This window comes from Silene latifolia, chromosome 11, assembly GCF_048544455.1.
Source record: "Silene latifolia isolate original U9 population chromosome 11, ASM4854445v1, whole genome shotgun sequence".
In the NCBI taxonomy this organism is placed as follows: domain Eukaryota; kingdom Viridiplantae; phylum Streptophyta; class Magnoliopsida; order Caryophyllales; family Caryophyllaceae; genus Silene; species Silene latifolia.
This window is the reverse complement of record NC_133536.1, coordinates 145,986,734-146,008,631: the sequence shown is the minus strand read 5'-3', so window position 1 is coordinate 146,008,631 and position 21,898 is coordinate 145,986,734. Positions and strand designations below refer to the sequence as shown.

General features: G+C 43.6%; 1 pseudogene; it reads left to right on the top strand.

Annotated features, from left to right (window-relative positions):
- LOC141615118 (flavonol synthase/flavanone 3-hydroxylase-like) overlaps positions 1-21,288 on the top strand; it is a 39,282-nt pseudogene extending 17,994 nt beyond the window's left edge.
- The last annotated feature ends 610 nt before the right edge of the window (positions 21,289-21,898 follow it).

Below are 21,898 nucleotides of genomic sequence, written 5' to 3'. Positions count from 1 at the left end.
CATTGGTATTTCATCGACTTGTAATCTCTGCCACAGTGCCCCGTAATCAGCTGACCATCTCTTTCGGTCATGTTCTATTACTCACCATGTTTGGAAAGCCACTTCCCTCGCTCTTGACACACAGGTAAACGCATCGATACCTTTTCCAACTTGGCTGGCTAACATGATTTCCTATTTCTAAGGGCATTCCTCTGTATCACATAACTGCCTTCTATACTTCTTCTCGGTTCTGCATGCCATCTGGTACATCCGCAATGCTGCTGTTTTCCGAGGAGAACCCGTACAACCCCTGCGCATTTGTCAGCTTGCCCACTTCCTCGCTTTATCACATCAACAATTTCCGGATATATGGTCTTCACTGACTCCTTTACATTCCTTACCATGCGCACCAATCGGAGATTCTCATTTACTGTCACAAGAAAGAACGTCAGCAACTCATTTTTACGTCTACATCAAGCGACTTCCTATCCAACAAGGTTACAGTTGCTTCCTCTCTGAGTCCGCTTCTGGTTGCTCTTATTTAACGCATATTCGCGCTGCATCTTCTTTCGTTGCTACCACAAGAGCTTTACTCCATGCCATGCTTCATGCTCACTCAACAGGATGTCACTCCGCTACGTTTCAGTTCTCATGTTCAAAGCTATCCTCTGTTCTGACGAATCATCAGTCAGTACCAATAACTGTTCGCAATTCAATTGCGAAGATTAGATATTTTCTTGTATTATATCCTTTCTGGTCTGTTAGTCTAGCTACAGGCTAAACCTCTTGTCTTGTTGTTGTTCTTCCGTTTTCTTTATTTATATATCAGTTCATTGTTGTCAAAAAAAAAAAAAAAAAACCAACCATTTACAATATTATATATCCCAAAAACCTAAAATGCAAACTCCTGGTTCATGATTTTTTTTACAACACTTTAAATTATCCATTTGGTCTTTTGTCTTTCATTGTCTGCCCTAATCTATCTAACCAAGAAAAACCCAAGTCCCTTCTTTACAAGGCTAATTCTTGTCAAGAATGTTTTGTTATTAGTTATTGCTTCTGTTAGTTTGAAATAATGTGTATACAAACAGTTGAAAATTATTCCTCGGTAAACAAATAATTAGTAAGAAAAATATATTTTTTCCATATTAAATAAAATACTCTTTTTTGGAGGAAGACTGCATATCATAAATTAGGGGGGCGGGGCAGGGGAAGTGGCTCTGATGGCCGACATAAAGCCATTAGTATACATACAAAGAACAAATGGAGGAGCAAAGTCCCAATTAAAACAACCACTACAAGAACTAGAGTCGTCTAAGGAGAATTTGGCAAGGTCATCTGCGACTCCATTAGCCGATCTATTCTCAAACATTATCCTCAAATGGAACGAGCCCTCCAACAATTCCCTACACTCAAGAATAATATTAGAAAAATGACCACAAGGGGAGCCTTGTTCAAGATAGTAGTGACCACATTAAGGCAATCGGAAGCAATAACAAACTTATCCATGGATTGAATACAAACCCGAAGTCCTTCTCTAATAGCTAAGACCTCACAAATGAAGGGATTAGGGGCAAACAAACGTGTCGACCAACCTCGAACCCATGACCCATTGTCATTCCTAACAACACACCCAATACTAGCTAAGGAGAAGGAGGGGGAAAACGCCGCATCAAAGTTGATTTTAGCCAACTATGCGAGGGAAGGGACCAACTACTAGGATAGTAACAGGAAGAGGGGGGGACACTCGAGGGGGGCATTGGGTTGAAGTTGTTGGCAGCCACCCATGACGAGACATGGGTGGAAATGGAGTCACACAAGCGGTTACACAGACTGGGCACGAAACTCGTTAAAATGAAATCACATTGTTGTTTTTCCAGAGCCGCCACAAAATAAAAGTAAAGAGAGTGGGCCAAGAGGGGTTAGGGGAAGTGCAATTTTCGTGAATACAAGGTTGGAGATCAAGATAAAGAAAGACGCATCTACTTTGAAGTGCGACCAAACACATGTGGCAAGACGACAGTCACGAAGGAGGTGTATAGTAGATTCTTCGAGTGAGGGGCTAAGGCAAATAGGACAAGAAGGGGAGGATAGAATTGTTCTCTTGAACAAGGTAAGATTGTGGGGTAGTTTGTCCCACCAAACAAGTCAGAGGAAAACATTTATTTTCGGAGGGGTGGGAAGGTTCTACAACCACAACAGATTAGGCGTGAAGGAGGGAGGTCGGGCAACCTGCTCAAACAAGGAGGAGTAAGCAGAACCAATCAAGAACTTGTCTTTGGGGGCAAGGGAGGTGGTGAGGAAATCGGATTTGCAAGAAGAAGGGAACGGGGTGGACAAGATGGTGGTAATGCTATCGTTGGGGAGGACAAAGTCAAAGGTGTCAGGGCCCCAAGTGAATTTGGAAATTATGGAGTTAAGTTTAGCACTATGCGAGGCAGCATTCAAGGGGCCATGGATGACATTTCTTAGAGGTCTTATCGAGGACCAACGGTCACTCCAAAGGCTGATATAAGCTCCATCACAATGGACCAAATGAGATAGTTTTGGAGAATGGGAACTCTAATGCCCACATTTTTCCAAATGTGGGAACCATTCCAAAAGAAAGATTAACATGGGGTCGGATATTTACTTCGCATAGCACAGGAAGCAGGGGAAGTCTAATCAAAGAGGAGTTTTCAGCTTAACTTGGCGAAAAAGACATCTTTTAAGGGGCGGGCCGCCTTAATGCCAAGGCCACCAAGGGCCAAAGGCTGAGTCACAAGATCCCAGTTGGAGAGGTGGAGTTTCTTAAAGGATGTGCCCGACCAGAGAAAGGAGCGAATATTTTTGTTAATGTCGTTAAGGATGGAGACATGGAGGTGGATACATTGCATAGTATGGGAAGGAATGACATTCAAATTGGATTTGATGAGGCAAAGCCTCTCCGCCTTAGACAAGAAGCAAGTTTTCCAATTGGACAATTTGGATTGAATGGCTTCAATGATGGGGGCGAAGATAGGCTTTCTTGGTTTTGGTCCCTTTAAGAGGAAACCCAAGATAAGTACCAAGGTTTAAAGTAGCCTTGATGCCAAGACAGGTTTCGAACATGGTAATATTCTCAATGGGGGTGTGTCTCGAAAAGATAATCTTGCTCTTAGAATAATTAATCTTCTGACCGGAGGAAGAGCAGAAGTTAAGAAGAATGGCTTGGAGGGCGCACAAGTTACGTTCAGAGACGCGACCAAACAAAAGAATGTCATCAGCAAAGAGGAGATGAGAGAAGAAGGCTCCTCCTTTTCCAAGGAGAAGGGGAACCAATCCATGTCAGTACACGACTGGTGGATGAGAGTAGAAAGAGCCTCCATGCAGATAACAAAGAGGTAGGGGGAGAGCGGATCTCCTTGGCTAATGCCTCTTGTAGGAGAGAAGCTAGGTAAGAGAGTCCCATTAAAAGAAAACTGGGTAGAGGAGGAGGAGATGCAGTTCATGATGAGAGAAGTGGTGTCACTATCAATTTGGGCATGAGAAAGGCAAACGTGAATGAAGTCCCATTCAAGCCTATCAAAGGCTTTTTCAAGGTCAAGTTTAAGGGCGAACCACCCAAGTTTGCATTTTGAAACGTGGATAGAGTGAAGGATCTCATAGGCAATGATATAGTTGGTTTTCGTTCTACGTCCGGGGACCGAGCTAACTTGCTTAGGAGAAATGATTTTGTGATTTAAAGGTTTTAGGCGATTGACGATGATTTTGGTGACAATTTTATAAGAAGTATTACAAAGACTGATGGGTCGGAAGTTCTTGTTAGTTTGAGGAGAAGGGATTTTAGGGATTAGGGAAATGGCAGTTTTATTAATGCTCTCAGGCTGGAATTTGGTGAGGAAAACGTGTTGTATGAAGGGGATAAAGTTACCTTTAACAATGTGCCCGCATTTCTTGAAGAAACCAGCATGAAAACCATCATGCTCCAAAGTTTTCTTAGATCCGAGCGAGAACAAAGCAAGGCGGATCTCATCCTCATGAGAGATATAGAAGAAGGTGATCGATGGGCGGGGGTTAGGGGCAACCTAGTTACCGAACAGCTTCTCAGAAGTGTAAAGCTTGGTGAAAAAATTCGTGATATGAGCAGAGAGATTATCATGACCTGGGATAGTTTGACCCACATCATCAACAAGTGATAGGATGCGGTTAAAATTTCGGCACAGAGTAACATATTTCTGAAAGAAGGAAGTATTTATATCTCCATCAACAAGCCAGTTTATGCGAGCTCGATCTTGCCAATACAAGTGCTCAAGATCAAGAACCTGGTTAAGGTCTTTAAAAAGGGAGTCATTAAGCTTATTGAGGAAGTCAGAGCTAGGAAAGTTACTGAGATCACGACGGATCCCAAGAAGCCGAGCATTAAGCACTTTCTTATTTTTGAAAATGTTCCCAAAGGCTTTTCCAGCCCAATCAGAGAGGATGAGGCTGAGAGAAATGAGTATGGATGGGACACAATCTCTAGAGGACGACCAAAAGGACTCAATGGTTGGGAGAAAGCTGGGATCAGAAAATCAGAGGGTTTAAAACTTGAAGGTTTTTGGATGATGACACTCAGACAGGGAAGACTTAAGGGTAGTCGGACATTGGTCAGAGGATAGACGAGTAAGCTGGCAGTTATGGGAATTCGGGTACTGGTCAAGCCACTATTGGTTAATCCACACACGGTCAAGGCGCTCGAAAATAGGGTCGTGACGTCTTTTATTTGTCCAGGTAAAGTTTGGGCTAGAAAATCCAAGGTCAATCAGATTGCAAGAGTCCATGGTTGCTTTAAAAAGGTTCGCCCTATTCCATTTAATACTACGACCTCCAAGTTTTTCCGCACGTCCAGTAAATTCATTAAAATCGCCAATATATACCCAAGGAATATTAAGGTTAAGGGATAGGGCACTCAGGTCAGACCACAATTTAACTCTATGCCTAAATTTGGGATTTGCATAAATGGCAGATAACACAAAAGTAATATTATTAGAAATAACCTGAGCCACCACGTTAATCACCTGGTCACTTTTTTCATCAGGAGTGATAGAAACATCCTTAACATTCCATAAAATGATGATCCCACCAGTGAACCCAGCTGAGTCCAGAATTTCCCAAGAGTCGAAGGGAAGCCTACGCACGATAGCTAGGGAATTAGGAGAGTTGGCACGGGTTTCAGAAAGGATCACAATGTGGGGTTTGTGAGCATTGATGAGGTAAGAGAGATGGGTAGTAAAAGAGGGTCAGGCAATGCCGCGACAATTCCAGTAGAGAATATTCATATTGGGAGGGATAGGGGAGGAGTTAACAAGCTCGGTCAGAACTTCCGGATTTCCCGTGTCCTCTTCTACGTCTAGTAGGAGGGCGGTGTAAACTTTGTTGGTTGAGCCTGCCAGAGTCATGTACGATTCCCGGCAATCCCAATCCAGAGCAATCCAACTTAGCCAATGGTCCAATTGCCTCATTGGGATTGAGGTTCTGAAAACCTTCACGGTGTTGGAGAAACTTGTCATTAGAAGATCCCTCTCCATTAAGGTCAATAACAAGACCGTCCTTAATCGAGGCAAGATGAGCATGGGGTCCAGAAGAAACTCCAGCGCTTCGGGGATCACCGAAGTCAGAGGGGGATGGTTCTTGAACTGGATAAAGCAGAGGAGGAAACAGTGGAGAGCAGGAGGCAGGCCTTTGAGATCGGACAGATCGGGAAGATGGGTTGGTGCTATGAATCGGTTTGGTAGTCGGGTAGTGACTAGGCTTATATTTAGTCATTGAGGATGAGGGAAGAACGGGTTGGCAAAAAGAGAGCGAAGGGTTGGGGCGGTTACTTGAGGCGAGGCGAGGCGATGTTCGAATATAAAAGTTGTTTGGTTGATCGGGATTTCTGGTAGAGTGAGAGGTGGGGGTTTGAATGAGGCAATTAGCGGCGCTTCGGGATAGAGAAGAAGTACAGTCAGGGGAAGGAAGGGTCGTATCGGTGTTGTCTTGGTGAAAGAGACGGTGAGGTGGGCGATATGAAGAGGGGAGGTGGCATTGGAGTAGAATCAGGTCTGGTTTCATTTTGGCGAGGTGAGCTTGTTTTGTATGGGTTTGGAGATTTTTTTAGTTTATTTGGTTTACAGTGAGAGGAGAGAATAGGTTTAATAAAGAATCCAGAGGGAAATGACAGGGTATGTTGATAGAGGAGGGGGTTAAAAGACTGTAAATAAAGTAAAAAGTCAAGTTTGAATGTGGAGAAGGGGAAAAGTATGTAGTTTTTGTTAAAGTGGTATGGGGAAGAGGGAATGAGAACTTGATTTAGATGGGGTGTAGTTTTTGGAGTAAATAAAGGGAACTTATTTTTTCCTCTAAATGGAACAATAGTCCAATTGTTTTCATGTGACGTATTTGAAATTGGAGTGTGATGAGAGCCCAGATTTCTGCTAGCACCGGGGACTTTTATGGGACCATCCTCCGCCGGAGCGTCTTTCTTGACCACATAAGACCCGTTGTATCTACTTTGACACTTGAAACAGAACACCTGCTTGTCGGCGAGTTTGACTTCTGGACAGAAAGGCCCAATCCACACTTTAGTTGGCGGTGGCCGTGATTGATCAAGGTGGATATAGAGACGGGCAAACCTCGCATTATTATTATTTAAACCATTTGGGTCAAATTTGATAAACCCGCCAAAAGAATTCCTGATTCCCTGAAGAATATCAGGACGATGATACTCAATCGACAATTCTGGAAGGATTAACCATGTTGGGACAGAGTTGATTGTCGCCATGGAAGGTTGGAAATTAGGACACCAAGCTTGAATATGTAAATAATGTCCAAGAACAAACCAGGGACCATTGTTTTTTATGTTATGAAGATCAGAAGTATGTTCAATTTTGCATGAGTAAAAACCCTTTCTCAATCCAATTAATTTGATCGGATGGCGACATTTTCATAAGGAGCGAAGGGAGGTTGTCAGATGATTACTAATTTGCCTTAAAATTATGCAGCATTTTGCAATTTTAGCTATTATATGGGTCAACTACTCAACTCGATAATAATACGTACATATAAGGTTAGAGTAGTAATTTTACAAAAATAACTCTTCAATCAAACTCCTAAATATACCATTACATATAAGGTTACATAAATTTTATTTGGTCTTTTTTAACCTCTATTTTTAACTTTTATTTCGCAAAACACTTTTAAAACTTAGCTGATTTATATAATTTGATTCCACTTGAAATTTTTAACATTATATGAGACACGGGTGTAGCATAAAATAAGACACATTTGGAATCATGTATGCTAGATTAATTAGATCACAAATATAAGACTTGGGTGTAAACATGATATGTCACATAAACAGGTAAGCAAGTTTTCGTGGTGTTAAGAGTGATGAAAGATAACTTCAAAAATATTAAAGTTTTCTAGGCGATACTATAATATCTTTTTTGCATTTGTCCATTCAAATTAATATTGTATTATAATTATAAAACTTATAAGATTAATTTATACATTGACTTATGTATTATTTACAGGAAAATGAAAGGGCGCCACCCTCTCACATGGAGTGAGTGGGGACCCCTTTAATAAACAATGGTTGTGAAAGGGTGACACCCAATTTGGGCATCACCCGGTGACGCTCTATCACTATCCTTATTTATATACGTATGTGCAACTTTACACGGATTTTAAGCTAATTATGTTTACCGTTGAATCTCCATATATTCAAACTAAACGTTGAATCATTTGTTTTTATTCTAATAGGTGTATATCAAAAGTTGTCAAATAAGACCATCATGACATATCTTATATATATATATATATATATATATATATATATATATATATATATATATATATATATATATATATATAAAAGCTGAGTTGAAACTTATTTGTGGATGCGACACGTGTCCTATACAGCATTAATGACAAGCATTAATTACAGCTAATAATTTAATATGAGCATAATAAATGCTGTATAAATCTCAGCAAAATAATAATTATAGTTTAATAAATTTATTATAAATTTACATAAAAAAATTACGGTAATTTGACTCTAAATGTAGTAAAAAATTATTTTGATAAAAAATCTAAAGTGTAAATAATTACGTTCATTGCGAAAAATGCTTTCAATTGAGTATAATTTTGATTATATTTATTGAAATATTTTGATATTTTACATTTACGTAAAAAAATATGTTGAGAAAATTATAAAATTTAGACCATTAAATCCGGTAAGAAAAATATATTTGGGAGAGTCATTGTATTTATTAAAAATAGAACTTAAAGAAAACTACACTACTAAGAGATAAGTTTTTATAGTGTGAGAATGAAAAAAATTATATTGCGAGAAATTGAATACATGTGAAATTTTGATAGGTTTAAATAGTGTGATAAGGAGTATGTATGTAAGTAACGCATTGATCGCGAGTATATTTAAATAATCAAAACAAAAGTAATGATTATTAAGTAATATAATTGTTCCGGGTGTAATTCCAGAGCAAGTATAGTTACCACCCGTGGCTTGTTTGAATGATGTCTTGAGTTGGATTCCCCTTTGGTCTTAATCGTTCCTCTCGGCCTCTCCTGCAACAATGAACGAACTGAGGGCTTGGCTTTGTGCCAAGCGTACTCACTCCGACGCTCAAGTCAGTAAACTTAAAGGATAAGTTGTTACTTGGCTGAAGGTATATTGTAGAGAGATAAGGAAGATATTACCAGATGAATAGTGTATCTAGGTTTAGTTGTGTATATGTTGGATCCTTTCCTCAATGAAGGTTGAGGAGTATTTATAGGCTTTCACCTTTTGTCACGTAGTGGCCAAGTGGCCAAGTGGCTAGCAGGTGGAAAGACTGATCTACCCTCGGCCGGGGTTTCTATGGCGGAGGCGGCGGGCCCTGTTGACTCACCGCCGAGGGGTCTTGGATGTGAGTACGCGGGTATGTGCCCCGGCCGGCAAGTTGCCATGCCGAGACCAGCCGACAGCCGATGGACCGTATCGGCTAGGTTTGTCTAAGTTGTTGACTTCTTTGTGGATATCTTTGACCTTGTTCAATATGTTGACTTGGTCGGCGGTGCGAGAATATGCCCCATCAATTTGCCCCCAGCGTAGTCTATGCCGTGGTATGGGCTCCGATGTACGTTTGAGCGTATATTCTGCGTAAGTAATTTGCGGAAAATTTCTGCATCGGCTTCTTCTGCGGCGGCCTCTTTTACCTCTGCCTGGTCTTTCTTAGGCCGTACCATATCCCCCCTCCACATGGATGTGTAAAGGGCATCCGATGTGGAAAAGAAAGTGACGCTGGCCGAGACCGGGATTGAGTGTGCCGGTTGTTTTTGATTGCCCCCCCGGCGCTACTTAGCTTGGTTGACCATGTGGCGGCGGAGAACAGAGATGCTTGGGAATTTGTTGAGGAAGGTGAATAGGCGGAGAGATGTGAATAGGCGTGTTGAAGACGCTTGGTCACTGTTGCATTGATTGACGTCTAACTGTTGCAACGATTGACATCCCGTGGTTGCATGTCCGACACGTGTCTGCACGCTGATTGGTTGACGCTTCATGGGTGTTCTCGATTGGTCCTTCTTCATGGGCTTTTCCCTATAAATAGGGCGGTTATCCCGTGAAATTGGCCACCAATTTCATTCTCTAAAATTTTCCTCTAAACTTTCAAGGGTTTTCTCTGTCTTCTAATTCTCAGAGTTGTTACTCCGTGAGTGTTTTCTTTAAGGTAAACAAACAAACTTTCCCATTTCTTAATTTTGTAAGTCTTTATGGTAAACATGTCTTCCGCGATGCCGGTCCGAGTAGGCCGGCGCCGGGGTTCCCCGTCGCGTCTTGATGAGGGGGAGGAGTTGGACGCCCTCCCGATAAGGCTGGGGCCCAGGTCTCCTTCTCCGAAGTCGATCCTCGAATTTTGGAGGAATGGGAGGATGACTCTGATGTCGATGATGACGCAGACGATTTTGGCGATGATCTTTGAAGAGGCTCGTCCCAAAGAGGTGAGGCGGTACGTTATGGATCACGGCGAGGTCCCAAGTTACGCGTTGACCGAGCTTGGACACATAAGTTTGCCGTTGTTCCGGTGAGAAATTTTTCGAGGGTCACTTCTTCTTTGGCGGGGATACAAGATTGTTATCCCCGAGGAGGGCCAGCCGTCTGTTGCCCTCCGCCGGGCCATACCGGCGTATACATGCGACATTTGGAGTACGGGCTCCGGTTTCGTGAATGAGTACGTCGTTGCCATCATTAAAGCTATGAATGTCGCTGTGGCCCAACTGCATCCGTTGGCCATGAGGACGATAGTCGGCTTTGTGTGGCTTTGTCTCTTCAAGGGGAGGCCCGACGGTAAATTTATTCCGCCGGCTTCATTATCTCAGCCGTCGATCTCTCGGCTGCGTCGGTTGGTACAGTGTGCACACGGAGAAAGGTTATGTCTCTGTTGACAAACTTACTTCTTGCAAAGACTGGAGAAACCGGTGGGTGTATGTTAAGGTGCCGGATGACTATCCGCTGCCCCTCTCCTTTCAAAGACCAAGTGAATTTGCGGTGTGAGACTAAGGCGGAGCATGACGGATGGGTCACCGGAAGAAGCTTAAGATGGATGCCGCAAGGTCCTTCTTTCGAGAGGATGAGAAGTCGGCGATGAGGCTTTTGAGGCGGACAAGTGGGGTGTCGAAAAAATGGATTCCCCCCCAACGCAGATCATTCTTCGGGATGAGCCGCTTTGCCATGTCGGCCTCATACCGGCCCTAGCACAGGGTGAGTGGGGTCGGTGTGAGGCCCATCACCGCTCTTAATGTTCCTGTTTTTCGAACTTCGGTTTATTTCTTCTACTTAATTCTTGCTTTTATTTTCTTCGCATACCACTTTGGACGGGACTTGTCTGAGGATATCCTCCGGAGAATGGGGCTGCACAAAGACAAAACCGTTGCTAACCTGCACCCCAAGGCTCTGGCCCATGACCGTAGGACGTCGCCGAATGATCTTATGGACCAGCGGCTGAAAAGCTTGAATGCGGTGGAGGCTCAGGCGAAGGTTGTTAGTAACATGCCGCGCCATACTGAAACGAAGCCTCGGCGTGATGATGGCGTCGACATCGGCTCCACCATCCATCCCCCCCTGTTCGAAGGAGACGGTGGAGATCGTTTACATCTCTAATGGAGATGACTCTGACGAGGAGGAGGGGTCTCCCCTTGTCCGTAAGAGAAAGCAGACAGCTTTTACCGCTGCCGTTGCTTCTGCATCGACGAGGAGATGCGCCCTTCGGCCAAGAAGGCCAAGCACGGTCATCGATCTATCCGGTGGCTCGATTTAGCGGTTCATCGGCGCCGCCGATGACGAGCTCTTCGGCATGTCGATGTATGTTGATCGATGCTTTCTTTAAATTTTGTAGATCCCGCGATCGTCCGCCGCTCTTGTTGGGCGGCAAGTGGTGGGGAGTGCATGCGGTTTGGTGATCAAGACGTCACCGTGAACCCTTTGTCCCAGAAGGCTTCCTTCTCCCGGCCTACTGAGCCGGTGATCAAAATGTCACCACTGTTTCCTCATCCCAGAAGGTTTCCCTTTCCCGACCGCAGACTAGCGATCGAAACGTCACTGCTGACTCCTCATCCCAGAAGGTTTGCCCCTCCCGGCTCGTGGCGGGAGGTGCGAGGCTGGTCGAGGAGTTGGCGAGGTGGAACGAGCTGGCCGGTGCTCGCATTATAGAGCAAGAGAAGGTCGTGGCTCAGTCCGCTCTTGAGCTTGATGCCACTAAGAAGGTGGCCGCGAAGGCGAGGCTGGATCTCCTTAATGAGCAAAGGCTTAGGGGAGATGTCGAGAAAGCGCTCTTGGCTGAGAGAAAGCTTAGGGAGGACGCTGAAAAGGAGGTCCTTGCCGAGAGAGCCAAGGCCGAGGCTGCTGCGGCCGAAGTTGCAAAGTTGCTGGAGAAGTGTGACCTTGTTCAGAGGCATGCCGACCTTTATCTCCAGCAAAGGAATGAATTTAGGGGCAAATTTCAGATCCAGGGGAAGGTGATCCGGAGCAAGGAGGCCATCATCAGGCAAAAGGAGGACGACATTGAGATGCTCCAAACCAAAATGCTCCCGACTGTGTTCGAATTAGGGATCCGGCCGAAGCATTTGCCCGGGGAAGTAATTGAGGAGCTTTTTCCTCTTGAAGGTTCCCTTTCCGTGGGACGAGATGATGACGAGTTGTTTGACGATAAGCTCGAAGCTAAGGAGAAAGCCATGGAGGAGAGGGTCAAGGAGGCGGCGAGAGTGAAGATAGAGCAAAAAGCGGCCGAAGAGGCGCGACTATCGCCGAGAAGGCTAAAGCGGCCAAGGCGGAAGCCGATTGGGCAAGGGCGATTGAGGCCGCCGAGGCTAAGGCCGGGCTGCTTGAAGCCGAGGCCGCTAAGGGAGCTCTTTGGGTTGCCCTTTGAAGAAGGTGCTGCTACCGCTGCTGATGGCGAGCAACGGCAGACATAGGGAGATGATATCCGTAGCCTTTTGTCTTTTGGTTTGTCCTTGTAATTTCTTGTAATTCATTGAACATTTTTTGTAATAAGAGCTCGCTTCTTCTGCCTCCGGCCTGGCCGAGGTTTTTACCTTACCTCTTTTTCTTGCGCTAGTATTTGAGCCTCAACTGTACTTTTAGCGTCTCTGTCTTCGTCTGGGTTGTCTCCTTACGTTATTAATTGAGTATCTCTTTTGTTTCCGCCTCGGCTTGGCCGAGGCAGTCTAGAGCGCGTATCTCAATCGTGTTAACGCTTCTAAGGCATTTTGATTGCTTTGCGAGTATCAACTGCGATGGTCGTGATTGCCGCTCTTGTCGGTGTGACAGTGTGAGCGGCATCGCTTCTTCATGAGTACGCCATGGCGTCTACCACTTGGAGTGACTGCGACGACGTCCAACCTCTTGGGGTGACTGCCGTGGCGTCTACTACTTGGGGTGACTGCGACGGCGCCTGCTTCTTCAAGGAGACTGCCGTGGCGTCTACCACTTGGAGTGACTGCGACGGCGTCCAACCTCTTGGGGTGACTGCCGTGGCGTCTACTACTTGGGGTGACTGCGACGGCGCCTATTTCTTCATGAGACTGCCGTGGCGTCTACCACTTGGAGTGACTGCGACGGCGTCCAACCTCTTGGGGTGATCGCGCCGTGGCGTCTACTACTTGGGGTGACTGCGACGGCGCCTGCTTCTTCAAGGAGACTGCCGTGGCGTCTACCACTTGGAGTGACTGCGGCGGCGTCCAACCTCTTGGGGTGACTGCCGTGGCGTCTACTACTTGGGGTGACTGCGACGGCGCCTATTTCTTCATGAGACTGCCGCTCTTGTCGGTATGACAGTGTGAGCCGACATCTGCTTACTGATAAAGACTGCCGCTCTTGTCGGTATGACAGTGTGAGTCGGCGTCACGCTTCCTAGTGACTATGGGAAGAGTGAACATTTTGATGGAAGACTTGGATGATTTTTCATTTAGGTAAAAACATGCGTCGGGGTGCCCACAGCTGTTTTGGACACCTCCGCCGCTACATAGATTATTCCCGAGATTACCAGCGTCCTAATGGCCTGTCGAAGGCACAACGTCCTAGTCAGCCGCTAGTTACATCCATGAGGTCGCCCTCCTGTTGTAAGGATAGACCTTTCCCTTTCTCTGATTTCTTTGCCACTTTGAGGGATTGCATGTTGCATCCTCCGGCGGCTATCCGGACGTTGACCACCTCGTCATTCTCGTCTTTGGAGACGAGCTTATGCGCTTCCCCCCGGTCCGAGGCATACATCGGTGTTAGGCCCGGATGGACATCACTGCGTCGGCCTCGCTCGGGGTGACTCGGCCTATGAGAACGTTGTAGGCGGACGAGCCGTCGATGACCACGAACTCAGCTAGGACATTTTTAGCCGCATTCTTTTCGCCGAACGTCACCGGGAGTCTGATTGATCCCAGTGGTACCAGGCCGGCCCCAGAGAAGCTGTATAGTGGGTTGGTGCAGGGGCTCAAGTCCTTGACTTTCGTGCCGAGGCCGAGGAAGCACTCCCCGAACATGATGTTCGTGTACGCGCCTGTGTCAATCGGCACCTCTTGACCAGGTGGTTGGATATGTCCAAATTGACTACAAGTGGGTCATTTGTGAGGAGCGATGACTTCTTCGTAGTCCTTCCTTCCGATGGTTATATCGGGGATGTTGGAAGCGGGGATCGCTGTGTTGGGCACAAAGTTGATGGCCTGATATAGCTCGTTCAGGTGCCGTTTGTGCCCATGAGCGGACCCTCCGTTCTCGTTGCCCCAGATGACAACATGGATCACTCCTATCCGTTCGAAGACGGATTTCTTACTTGTCGGCGTCGGTCTTTTGGCTTTTGGCAACGTATTTGCCGAGGCTCCCCTTCCGGATCAGTTCTTCAATGGCATTCTTGGATGCCGTGATCGTTGGTTAAATGGCGGTGTGGCCGTGGTACTCACGATCAAAGATGGCTCGTGTCACCGTCGCTTTTTGGCTTGGGGGTCTCTCCCACTTCTGGCCCTCGCTTTTGCTCAGGGCAAAGACCTCGGCGGCTGATACGACGAGAGGGGTTTTATCACTGTACCGCCTCTGGTGATACGTTCCCGAGCTCCACCCGGCGCCCGTCGAGTCCTGTCTCCTGGCAGGTTTGTCCGACCGTGACCTATTGTTCTCACGGCGTCTTTCGTCGGACCGTGACCCGTTGTTGTCACGGCGCCTCTCATCCGGGTTGTCCTCCCGGTGACTCTTCTTTTCGGAGGGCTCGGCCTCGCTGGGGCCTACCCAGGTCTTGTGATAGTCCTCTACCTTGATGGCCTGGTCGGCCATCTTCCTAGCGGCGTCCAAGTTCAGGCCTCCGCATTTGATGAGCTCATTTTTCAAGTCTCCCCTTGGGAGGCCTTTCATCAGCGCGAAGGCCGCCAATTCGGGATTAATTTCTCGAATCTACTGGACCTTTCCGTCGAACCTCTTCACATAGCTTCATAGAGACTCGCCCCCCTCCTGTTTGATAGTTAGGAGGTCCGATGTCTCCACGGCCCTTCTCTTGTTGCAAGAGTACTGGGCTAGAAAGGCGTCCCTTAGGTCGGCGTAATAGTACACCGAGCCGTCGGGAAGCCCTTTGTACCAACTTTGAGCCATCCCATGCAAAGTTGTTGGGAAAACTCGGCACCAGACCTCATCGGGCTGCTCCCATACCGACATGTAAGACTCGAAACTCTCAGCGTGGTCGGCTGGATCACTATCTCCTTTGTATGATAGGGGTGGCAACTTGAGCTTAGTTGGCACCTGGACTTCTAGGACGTAGGCGTTGAGGGGCTGTCTGACCACGTGTCGAACGACACGCGGCGATCGGCTCCTTGCATTCCTCATCCGGCTCCTCTCCTCGTAGCGGGAAGGACTTCTTCTTCGACTCGGACTTCTTCTCCAACTCGCCGAGAGTCGGACTCTCTCGGTTCCTTTGGGGTAAGCCTCGTTCGTGTTGCGGGGACGCTGTCCTCCCATGAGTGCGGGAAGGACTTAGGTCTACTACGCCCACTTTGGGCTCCCCCGGCGACTTGGCTGGGTCGGCTTCTCCCAGTGCTCCGTTCAAATTTCTCGGAGTTACGTTTTGGGCCCTGGTCTCCTGGGCGTTTTCCGCCGCTCTTGTCGGCGTGACAGTGTGAGCAGGCGTATTACTAATTAGGTCCAGGACCATTTTCAGTTTTGCTATGTCAACCACGTGTCCCATGATGGTGACCTGGTTGACTGGCAGCGACGTGTCCGGCATTATCGGCATCCCGAACTCCGGTTGGATTACTCCGCCGGTGGAGGGCTGCACGACTCCAGAATTGTTGAAAGTATCGTCGTGGTAGAATGCGGTTTCATCGGTCACGACTGCGTCTTGTTGTTTTGACATCTTAGCTTTTTGGGTGGGTTTTTGTTGTTTTTTTTTTGTTTGGGAATGAATGTGACTAGCTTCTAGTGTCTATCCCCACAGACGGCGCCAATTGTTCCGGGTGTAATTCCAGAGCAAGTATAGTTACCACCCGTGGCTTGTTTGAATGATGTCTTGAGTTGGATTCCCCTTTGGTCTTAATCGTTCCTCTCGGCCTCTCCTGCAACAATGAACGAACTGAGGGCTTGGCTTTGTGCCAAGCGTACTCACTCCGACGCTCAAGTCAGTAAACTTAAAGGATAAGTTGTTACTTGGCTGAAGGTATATTGTAGAGAGATAAGGAAGATATTACCAGATGAATAGTGTATCTAGGTTTAGTTGTGTATATGTTGGATCCTTTCCTCAATGAAGGTTGAGGAGTATTTATAGGCTTTCACCTTTTGTCACGTAGTGGCCAAGTGGCCAAGTGGCTAGCAGGTGGAAAGACTGATCTACCCCTCGGCCGGGGTTTCTATGGCAGGCCGGCGGGCCCTGTTGACTCACCGCCGAGGGGTCTTGGATGTGAGTACGCGGGTATGTGCCTTGGCTGGCAAGTTGCCATGCCGAGACCCAGGCTGACAGGCCGATGGACTGTATCGGCTAGGCTGTCTAAGTTGTTGACTTGCTGTGGATATCTTTGACCTTGTTCAATATGTTGACTTGGTCAGCGGTGCAGAATATGCCCCATCAATAATATTATAAACGCCATGAAAAAGTAGAAAACACGTTACATTTTTCTTTAATATCTTCAATTAAATATGTATGCGTCAAGTATAAAATATTGATTATGACTACCTAAATATTACTTTTAATTAAATATTTTATATGTTATCTTTTAAATACTTTGAAGTTAAACCTCAAAAAAAAAATATTTGAGAAAGTTCAACCTATTTTATTTACAGGTAATTTATTAAACATCATTGTATAAAATTAATATAATTGATAGTTGTTTGTAAAACGAAAGATGTAAATTTCTTATAGATGTGTTTGACACATAGCACTTGCAGCACACAATCAAAAGAATTGCATAAGTTGGGTTTGGACGCTATATGTTTGATACATAAATATCTCACGTTATACATAAAAAAAATTACATAACATTATATTCACATTATTTTGAACAAATATTAACTGGTTCGAGACATAATGTACCGTTAAATAATATAATGTGAGAACTCAATGTTCATCGTTGCGTTATTCAAGTCTAATTAGGTTCACTAATAAATGGCAATTTTTGTAAAATGAAAAAAATAGACAAGGACAATATGGTAATTTCACAACTAAAAAACTTACTAAAAATGGAAAGGGGCAAGAAAATCCGACTAGCTTCGAAAATGAAAGAGGGAAGAAATAAGCGACTAGGAGGGAGTATGATATTAGATAAGTAACAAATTTATTTATAAAACGTTTATCATTCATAATTAATTATCACTTATTAGTTTTAATAATTAAAATTGTATGTATTTTATTTTAAAACATTGAAGTTAAACCTCAAAAAAATCAAATTTGAGAAAAATTAATTTATTTTTATTTCTAAGTAAAAATATTAAAGTTCATATATGAATTATATTATTTTTCTTCAATTAAAAGAATAAAATTTTAAAACAGGCCGCGCAAACCGCGGGATACTACCTAGTTATACCATACAATCGTCTTATACCAAACCAAGTACACAAGGGTAACCCATGAGAAAAGAGAAGGATAGTCATATAGATATAGATTGCTCCTACGTGATGGCAATAACTTTTACTTTCTCCTTAAAACCCATTTTAAAAATGTACTCCCTCCGTTCCGTCATTTGTTTGCCTATTTTAAAAATGTCCTGTAAACCCGGTGCGGGAAGAATCTCACCCAACAACGATACTACGAAGGAACACACACAACGAACGTAAGTAAGAGCAAATAAAGTGACACCACAATTTCTCACGTGGAAACCCTTCTCAATTAAGGGAAAAACCACGGCTCTCTTGACAAATTAATTCACTAATAAGAAATTACAAAGTTTATAGAGTACAATCACACACTAGTATTATCACTCCCTCTCAAACTTTATCTCGCTCTTATTATCTCTAATGCATGTTGAACACTCTCTTTTCTCTCCTTTAGAACAAGAAGTATTCTCACCAAATATATTAATTTGCCTCTCTATTTTTGTGTGTCCTAAAACAATTAGCACCATCACCTATTTATACTAAGAAGTTCCTAAAAAATTTCTAATAAACCATTAATTGTTTTAATTAAAACAATTACATAACTTCTTAGGCATGAATGTTATCACTCCCAAAAACGTAGACAATTTACGTAATTTGCATTTGAAACATCCAAGCTTTATTTCCACATTTATTTTAAGAGTTTGGGGAGATTACCTCAACAATTTCCTCCCTCGACCCAAAGCTCCAAACACCTCAACTATCTCAGAAAAGCGAACTTTTTTCTTTACATCGGCCTTTCTCTTAACGCTATGTCCATCCACATAACAAATATTGTTTTTCGTTTTCACCCCTTGCCTTACCAAGTTTCTTCCACGATACACTTTGCACCACTTACCATTACCAACATATCTGTTCCCCTGAGTCGTCAACACACCCAAAGAAATAATGTTGGAACAAGCTTTGGGGACATACCTCACATTTTTTAAAGTTCTTATGGTGCCATCATGGAGTTTCATTCTTACACTCCCTACACCCTCAACTTTTAATTTGATGCCATCACTCACTTTGACATGCCCAAAGTCTCCATTATTTTGCAAAGTATCAAATGATCCTTGGTCTTTACACACATGCACAGAGGCACCCGAATCCATCACCCATTTTTCTTGACATTCCACCTCATCTTGAGTAGTCAAGAATATGCCTTCATCATCACTACTATTACCACACACCATATTGGAAGAATCACCTAAATCATCAACCTTAGCCTTGCCCAGCTTTTCTCTTAAAGACTTCACACTTTTCAAGTCTTCCTTCATTATTGGACAATTTCGTTGAATATGACCTTTTTCATGACAATAGTAGCACTCCACACTGTCCATGTCCTTCACGCGCGACTTCGACCTACTTCTTTGGCCATTTCCATGTCTGTGTGATCCTCTCCCTCTTTCACAACCATCTGCCACTAGTGCCCCATCACTTGATGATGCATCTCCATCTATTTTCGCCATCATCCTCTCATTTTCTCGCACCACCGTTATTGCTTCATCCAAAGAGATTTTGTCTCTACCCACAAGCATCGTCATCACAATGGGTCTAAAACTTTTCGGCAATGAAGCTAATAACAAGAGAGCTTGCTCTTGATCCGTTATCTTCTCATCGGCATTCAAGAGTTGACACACTAACTGGTTGAATTTATTTATGTGGTCTTGCAAATTTGCATCACCCTCCTCCATTTTGAGTTGATACAACTCCCATCGCAAACATAGTCGGTTGGTGAGCGACTTTGACGCATACATGCCTTGTAACTTTTCTAACAAGGCCCTCGGCTCCTTTTCGCCCAAAAGATTATACTTAATCTCCGGTGCTACCGCCAACCTTATCATACTCACGACTTTCTTTTTCTTTGACTCCCAATTAGACTCACTCATCTCTAATGGCTTAGTCAATTCCAAAGCCTCATCAAGACTCGACTGGACTAGCAAGTCTTCAACTGTGCTTTTCCACACCATAAAATTCATCTTCCCATCAAACAATGGAATATGAAATTTCTCCGCCATCTTACTTACGATAAATAAGTTCCTCCCTAAATCGGAATCTCCCACACCTCCCGAGATACGAGTAACCTTCGGCTCGATACCACTTTGTTGGGGGAAGCGTCCCGTAAACCCGGTGTAGGTGGGAAGAATCTCACCCAACAACGATACTACGAAGGAACACACACAACGAACGTAAGTAAGAGCAAATAAAGTGACACCACAATTTCTCACGTGGAAACCCTTCTCAACTAAGGGAAAAACCACGGCTCTCTTGACAAATTAATTCACTAATAAGAAATTACAAAGTTTATAGAGTACAATCACACACTAGTATTGTCACTCCCTCTCAAACTTTATCTCGCTCTTATTATCTCTAATACATGTTGAACACTCTCTTTTCTCTCCTTTAGAACAAGAAGTATTCTCACCAAATATATATTAATTTGCCTCTCTATTTTTGTGTGTCCTAAAACAATTAGCAACATCACCTATTTATACTAAGAAGTTTCTAAAAAACTTCTAATAAACCATTAATTGTTTTAATTAAAACAATTACATAACTTCTTAGGCATGAATGTTATCACTCCCAAAAACGTAGACAATTTACGTAATTTGCATTTGAAACATCCAAGCTTTATTTCCACATTTATTTTAGGAGTTTGGGGAGATTACCCCAACACCTCCACACTCAATTTAATCCACTTGTTATCTTACAATTGACTCCTTCCTCTTTTCTTGGTCTTTATGCCAAAACCAAAGGCAAACAACTGACCAGGAGGAGGAAGTAGTTAATTGTAAGGAATAAAGTGAGCAATAACTTAAAAGTCTAATTCAATCTGTTCTAAACTTTTAACCTTTAAGTTTAAACATGTATTTAGCCCACTACATATCCTCAATCATATGAATTATATGTGTGTAGATGATGAAATTTGCGTTAATGTGACACAGGGAAGTGACAGAAGAGTATAACAAAGAAATACTGAGGATAACTGATGTAATATTTGGTCTACTTTCTGAAGGCCTTGGTTTAGAACAAAATAGTCTGAAAAGCAAACTAGGTGATGATGAGTTAGAGATGGAGATGAAAATAAACATGTATGCACCATGTCCACGGCCTGAACTAGCCCTTGGTGTCGAGGCTCACACCGACATGAGCGCCCTCACCATTCTTCTGCCAAATGAGGTCCCTGGCCTTCAGATATGGAAAGATGCCAATTGGGTTGCTGTTGATTATCTTCCTGATACACTTTACATTCATATTGGTGATCAACTTGAGGTATTCATGTTACGTTTCACTTGTTTTGTTTGTTATTTCGAGTTCCGTGTGAGACTGTGGAAGGACCATTAACAGTTTCCAATCTTAACGTGTGACATTGGCTGGTTACATGTGAGGTAGAAGGGTTTATAAAAACACTAGGCCACAATATCTACTTAATAAGGAAAAGTCATTTGGTTTTATTCAAACTGTCGTCTTCTTGATGTTTGCAGATACTTAGCAATGGGAAATAGAAGAGCATACTACACAGATGTTTTGTAAACAAGGAGAAAACTAGGATGTCATGGGCTGTGTTTTGCGTTCCCCCAAGCGACAAGGTTATCGGACCTCTTCCTGAGCTTGTTAATGATGACAATCCTGCTAAGTACTCTGCTAAAACATACGCTCAGTTCCGGTTTAACAAGATTAACAAGCTACCACAGTAATGTGTACCTGATCATGGTCTTAATCTATGTTCTCCAACAAGCTAGCTGGTTACCTTGTGTCTATCTTATCTCGTAGTTGCTTTGTCTCCAAACGAAATAAGATCTTGCATCTGACTAGTAATGAGTATTTCTTTATTCTATTATCGGGGCTGATTATTAAAATTATTCAGGGATAATGTCAAAAAATATTCAATTAGTAAGGTTCCAAAAAAATGTAAAAGTTAGGTAGTATATACACCCTTCCATCACATCTATTCTTCCTAGTTGTACTTTGACCATGATGAATAAGTTAAAAAAAATAAGAAAATAAATAAAAAAAAAATATTTAAATTTGCCATACAAAAGTAATCTTTTCACATGCTAAATACGGAGTATATTTTTCAACAAAGCAAATAATGTACATGTTAAAATATGGTAAAAGCAAATTTTGGAGACCGCATAAAAGTAAATGTGAAACAAATTTGATAGGAGGGAGTAGTATATTTAATTGAATAATATTTACTTTGTTTTATCATTAACGAATCTCAGGTTATATCCTAACACGGATGAAGCCCCCACTTTTTTCTGAAATGACCCTGTTTATAAGCCACATAAATCTAGGGAATTACATTATATAAGATAATAAATAAAAGTGAAGGCAAAGTATTTT